The sequence below is a fragment of the Lactuca saligna genome, chromosome 1 (assembly GCF_052625555.1).
Source record: "Lactuca saligna cultivar CGN05327 chromosome 1, ASM5262555v1, whole genome shotgun sequence".
In the NCBI taxonomy this organism is placed as follows: domain Eukaryota; kingdom Viridiplantae; phylum Streptophyta; class Magnoliopsida; order Asterales; family Asteraceae; genus Lactuca; species Lactuca saligna.
In genome coordinates, this window is record NC_136417.1 from 88022999 (window position 1) to 88030157 (window position 7159).

Genomic DNA, 7159 nt, shown 5'->3' on the forward strand with positions numbered 1-7159 from the left:
TATGATGTTATTCTCAACATCATATGACTAGAACCCATTTCCAGGGAAGACCCTAATTTTAGTAAATTATTAAATTTATAAATATATAATCCGTAATGGGTTGCAATATATTCTTCGTGTTGGTTTATGACTTTTGATCTATTTATTTTGTTAGTTGGTTCTATGGATTTAGATTTATTTTCATATTTGATCAAAATTTTGTGTTGGTTATAAAATAGTTTTAAAGAATAAAAAAACAGTTCTAAAAAACATTGTAAAAAAGGTTAAAAACATTATTAAAAAGTCGTAAAGTGTAGTAAAATATTTGTAAAAGAAGATTAAAAAGATTGTACAATAAGTTTAAAAAAGGTTGTAGCTTTTTTCACAAAAAATTAAAAAAAAGTTGTAGAAATTATTAGAAAAAGGTTAATTTGTAAATTAAAAAAAAAAAAAAAAGTGAAATTTAAACCTTGATTTATGATGTAAACTTTTTATATGTACATATTTAATCACTTATGCTTTATGTACATATGCATATGAACACTAAACCTTTAATAACCATATATATAAAATTTATTACCTTTATAAGTCATTAACCAACCATATAATGATACCAAATGTTTTTATTTACAGTAGACCTAAAAAAAAACCTTCCTTGTACTTGAAAATTGTTATCATTCTACCATTGGCTGAGACAGTTACTCATGTTTCATAGCTAGTATCCATTAACCATTATCTATGTTAACCAGTAAGTATTAACAAGTTTGGATTCCAAATGTGTTAACTACCAGATACAAGCCAATCTAGTCCCATTGCCAAGTTAATCTAAATGCCCAATGGACCAGATGAGTTACGATACACATTCATTAAAAAATCGATGTGAGAAATTTAGAATCCAAATTACAAATTCCACCATAGATCATGAAAAGACGTTAGTACCTCACTTTCACTTGCTCTTTGATTTTCTTGGAAACCATATACACAAAGCCACATCCATAATTTGAAACTAATTTATTAGTACATCTAAACTCTAAACAATATTCAAGTAAGCACCAAATAAACCATATTCATTTTCAGATGATGATAAGACTCAAACCATATAAGGGCCGAAAAACAAAAGGGAACGTGCATTGTCGAAATTGAAGATATTTGAGAAAAACATACATGACAAAGGTGTGGTAATATGATAATATATTATGCTGCCTATGAAGAAAACTTGGGCCCCTTAATCTTTTTGGGCCCTGTGCTTTGACTGCACAGGCTGAAGTCTAAACTCGTCCATGGCTGGGCCTTTCCATTTCCTGATAATTTAGTAGTATTTTGATTTTTAAAATCCCAACTCGTAAGTTTCTAGGAAAATTCAAAAACAAGATATGTATTATTTATCAAAAGTTGTTGTTGACTTGGACGTTCTTTATACAAACCACTACTTGTGCATCCATTACTCTTAATCTGATTGTAGATCCATTCTCAAATCATTGATACCTTCAGCCAACTAATAATGGTTATTCTCTCTGATACTGAAGGAGGATCATCATCATCTTCTTCACCGGTTGATGGGCATATGTATGACGTACTTTTAACCTTTAATGGTATTGATAGTCGTTATAGTTTCCCTGATCACCTTTATAAGGCCCTTTTGGCTGCTAAAATCACTACCCGTTTTGATAATAAACAGTTCCAGATAGGGGCAAGATTGAAACTAGAATCAGAGACTCTGACTAAAACATATAGGGTTTCTCTTATCTTGTTGTCGAAGAATTATGCTAATTCCAGATGGTGCCTTGAGGAATTGGTGCTGATCCTGGAGCAATGTTCGACATCAAACCATACTGTTCTCCCAATCTATTATTATGTTGAGCCCAGCGATGTCAGGGAGCAACAAGGTAGCTTCGGAGATGCCATGGCCAGGTATAGACGAGATGGAGGGCGAGACAGATGCAAATAAAAAAAGTCAATTGGCTGAAAAGATTGAGCAATGTTCTCCCTACGTATTTCAATAGGTTTGTTTTCTTCAACATCTTTAATTAATAGATACATTTTTAGTGTAATTAATGTTCTTCCTACGTATTTCGACAAAACTGCAAAAATGGTCCCTGTGGTTTCTCATTTTATATGATTACGGTCCAAACGTTTGAAAAGTTGCAGATTTGGTCCTTTTCAACAAGTTTGTTGTGGTTTTGGTCCCTTATCCGTTAAGATCCTTAAAATGACAATTTTACCCTCAGGGACCATTTTCACAGTTTTGTCTTTTACTATACTATAAGGACCATTTTTGCATATATTCTTTTTTATTTTAATAAAGTATTATATATTAATAGATATTTTTTTTAATACATAATATTATATATTATTAAATATTTTTTATTGCATTATTAATTTATTTTAGTTGATTTAAAAAAAAATTGTTGGAATAATTCTTTTTTATTAAATATTATATATCAATACATATAGTTTTTAATATATAATATTTACATCATAATAAATATTATATTATTGGATTATTAATTTTTTTTAGTTAATTTTTGTAATTTGTAACTATTTTTTATTGTATTATTACTTTTAATTTATTATTTTCTTCATATATTAAATGTAGTTTTATTGGATAATTAATTTATTTTAGTTAGTTATTTTTTTAAAATTTTTCTATCAAAGTAATTCTTTTTTATTGAATTATTATATATCAGTATATATAGTTTTTAATATATAATATTTATATCATAATAAATATTACACTATGGGATTATTACATATTACAAAACATTATTTTATTGGATTATTAATTTCTTTTAGTTGACTCTTTTTATAATTTCTTGTTGTTGGAGCAATTCTTTTTTATTAGATTATTATATATCAATAAATATTATTTTTTATATATAATATTTACATCATAGTAAATAATACATTATTGGATTATTAATTTTTGTAATTTGTTTTTTTGAATTATTAATTTATTGAAATATTACTTTTAATTTATTATTTTTTTAATATAAATATTATCTTATTGGATTGTTATTTTATTTTGAATGTATACTATTAATTGTTTTTAATTTTATTAGTTTCACCACAAAGTAGTCGAAATACGTAAAAGCGTCGCTTATCATCGTCAAAAATTAGTAGGATCTAGGGTTGTTCAGTATTTGGATAAAACCAAATTGTCCAATTGGACCATTCGGATTGGACTATATTGTTCAGATATTTGGATTTTTGGATTGGTTTTCGACAAAACCAAATTATTATTCTGGATTTCGGATTGATTATGGTTTATAAAATAAAAACCGAATAGTCCAAAAAAACCGAATAACATTTTATTATTTATTTATTTTTAATATATATATCTATAAGTATTTATTAATTTTGTAATTTATTTTTTGAAATATGTTCAAAAAGTTTCACCTAATAAAATATATTAATATGCATTTTCTCTCAAAAGTTTTTTATCTATAAAATATTAAAATATAATATAGCTTCTTAATAGTTATTTATAAATTTCAAATCGTAACTAAATAATTTGTTTTTGCTTCTTGTGTGTAAAATTCATTAATATTATAACTATGTCATTTTAAAATGTTTTAGTTTTTAAAAACCGAATTATAAAAACCGATCAAACCGAATTGTAATTGGATCGGATCGGATCTGATTTGAATTTACTTTGGACTATTCGGATCCATGTTTTGAAAACCGAAATCAATTTGGATTCACTTGATTAGATTGAATCAAACCGATCCATCCAAACGAACACCCCTAGTAGGATCACCTCCAAACACCTTCATCAGAGGTTCAATAGATACCATACCCTATTCCACCCAGCGTTGTTGGTAGCTACCTGCAACAACCTCTTCATAATCCATTGGAATCCTTCATATCTCACATAATGCGTAACAAACCTTGATAACATTCATAAGTAGTGATGGTGACAGAGTGATGGTGGTGGTATTTTCCCAATGGTTTCTCATTGTAAGCTAGATGACATGAAAGTGTTCGACAACGATGATAACGATTTCGATGATGAGAGACGATGATTTTGCATATTCCATGACTTTGTGGTGGAACCAATAAAATTAACAAGAACTATTACTATAATCCGATAAAATAATATTTAGTATATGAAGAAAATAATAAATTAAAAGTAATAATCCAATAAAAAATAATTAAAAAAAATAAATAAATTATAAAAATTAACTAAAAGATAATAATAATCCAATAATATAATATTTATTATGATATAAATATTAAATTTAAAAACTATGTGTATTGATATATAATAATTCAATAAAAAATAATTACTTCGACAATTTTTTTTTAAAAAAAGCATTAACTAAAATAAATTAATAATCCAATAAAACAATATTTAGTATATGAAGAAAATAATAAATTAAAAGAAGTAATCCAATAAAAATAATTTAAAAAAAAATAAAAAAAATTAACTAAAAGAAATTAGTAATCCAATAATATAATATTTATTATGATATAAATATTATATATTAAAAACTATATGTATTGATATATAATAACTCAATAAAAAGAATTACTCTAACAAAATTTTTTTAAAAAATATCAACTATAATAAATTAATAGTCCAATAAAACAATATTTATTAATATATAATATTATATATTAAAAAATAATATCCATTGATATATAATACTTTAATAAAATAAAAAAGAATTTATGCAAAATGGTCCTTATGGTATGGTGAAAGACAAAACTGCGAAAATGATCCCTGAGGGTAAAATTGTCATTTTAAAAAAGTTAACAGCCAACCAGTTAAATTTAACGGATGAAGGACCAAAATCACAATAAAACTTGTTGAAAATGACCAAATCTGCAACTTTTCAAACGTTTGAACAATAACCACAAAAAATAAGAAACCACAGGGACCATTTTTGCAATTTTGTCACGTATTTCAGTAGGTTTCTTATGTGATCTTATAAATTAGATCACATATTGATGGATATACAGTTTCTTTTAAAAACAAAATTTCAAAAGGTTTGCTATTTCGTGACCCGAGAGAATTCTCTCCACAGTCCACTACCTCTAGCCACTCGGATGATGGTTTTTGATGGCTCTTGGTTTATAATACATAAACATTATGACCTTGAACATTAGATAATCATTGGTTAGAAGTGAAAATATTATACGGTGCGGATGTGAAAAACTAAATTAAACAAGTAGCTTATATGATTTAATTTTTATTTGGCTGGTTGGATAAATTAAACCTGCAAAACTGGTATGTTAGTTTTCTGGATTGTGTTTTGTGATTCTTACTAAATTAAGTCTTAGGCTAAAGGCGGAGATTATTCAAGACATTGTTAGGGATGTCAACCATATATTACGCAGATCCATAAGAAGTCCTCTGCCTCTAGACCTGAGGTTTCATCCTAAGGTTAGTTTCTGAAATTAGGTATATAGATATGTTTGATACAGATTAGTTCAATATTAAATAGTCAAGGTCATGTATCATATCTCAGATGGAGCAGCCAAACCACCATGAAATCCCCCTCCAGGCCATAAAAAATTGTACCGAAGATTTCAACAAAAGAAACTTCATCGGGAGGGGTGGATATGGAAGTGTCTATAAGGGAATCCTCACCTGGGGGTATCATGTAAACAAGCCAGTTGTTGTAAAACGGCTACATGTCACTAGGGGTGAAGGTAACAAGGGGTTCCAGCAGGGGCGGACGCAGGATTTCATAGTAGGGGTTGCACGGGAAGATTAGGGATTGTACGATAGTAGAAAAAATAAAAATTTTAAAAAATTTCGAAAATTTTTCCACTGCGGCCGAAAATTTAGGGGTTGCCGGTGCCACCCCGGAACCCCCCTAAATCCGCCCCTGGGTTCCAGACTGTGCTGAAAATGCTTTCATAGTATCAGCACGAGAACATTGTAACCCTTATAGGGTTTTGTGATATTAATGACAAGATGATCCTCGTTTATGAATACGCAATCCATGGAAGCCTCGACACACATTTACATAACCCTTCAGCTGGACTTTCATGGCCACAACTCCTCAATATATGCATTGACGTTGCTTCTGCATTGGATTATCTTCATAATCACGTGGCAGAAAAACATAGAATAATACATCGTGATATAAAAAGCGCGAATATTTTGTTAGACGACAATTGGAATGCAAAACTTGCGGATTTTGGGCTCGCTACAATAGGTCTAACAAATCAACAAAACACCTTTGTGATCACTAACCCTGCTGGCATGCCGGGTTATTATGACCCACAATACGAAAGAACAGGTTTATTAACAAAAGAATCAGATGTCTACTCATTTGGAGTAGTTTTGTTTGAAGTTTTGTGTGAAAGGTTGGCTTGTGTTGTAAATTACCATGATGAGCGGCGATTCCTTCCCCATTTGGCCAGAACCTGCTACAAAAATGGAGAGATAAATAAGATTATTGATCCAAGAATAAGGGAAGACATCAACCCAAGAACATTGCTCAAATTTTCAGCTGTTGCTTATCAATGCTTGCAAGAAACTCGGGAAGAACGACCTACAATTGGTGAGGTTGCATTCCAGTATGAACTTCCCTATTATCAAAGTTTTAGTATTAATTGGTTTTTCATCAAATTCATGAATATGGACATATTTTAAGAATGATAAGGTCTAGATATAAATACATAACTCACTGACCCATCATTAATTTGTTCTTTTTAATTGTTGGAAGATGAGATTCTTCGATAAGTTACACCTTTGAGGGAATTGGAATAAGGTGTGGTAGATATCCTAAACAAACGCCATGGAACTCCGTGCTTGATATTCCCCTTGTTGATTTTGTTTTATGTTGTTGGACTATTTTATGATCAGTGACATCGATGTTTTTTTTCATCTTTATCTTTAGTTTATAACGTTTTTTTTTTTTATATTTTTTTATATTTTCCTGTCTTAATGTACAAATTCTGTTTATTTTTTCTTCATTATTCAAATCTATTTTATCTAATAAGAACTATGTAACATGTAGAAACATGACGAGTCTGAAACTCAATGAAATAATTATAATACTGATGGACAAAGCTGTTGGGATTAAGAAGCAACTCAACAAACACAAAATATATATGATTATAAGATGTAAACATTAAACAAGAACACAAGGGTTTAAGTGGTTTATTTGGTCATAGTAATCAAAGTAGTCCATTGTAGAACTAAAGAAAGATTTTATTAGTAAAC

The 7159-nt window shown here is 28.8% G+C and overlaps 1 pseudogene; it reads left to right on the forward strand.

Moving 5' to 3' along the window:
- Positions 1–5902: 5902 nt before the first annotated feature.
- Positions 5903–6586, forward strand: LOC145009522 (receptor-like protein kinase FERONIA pseudogene; annotated as a pseudogene).
- The last annotated feature ends 573 nt before the right edge of the window (positions 6587–7159 follow it).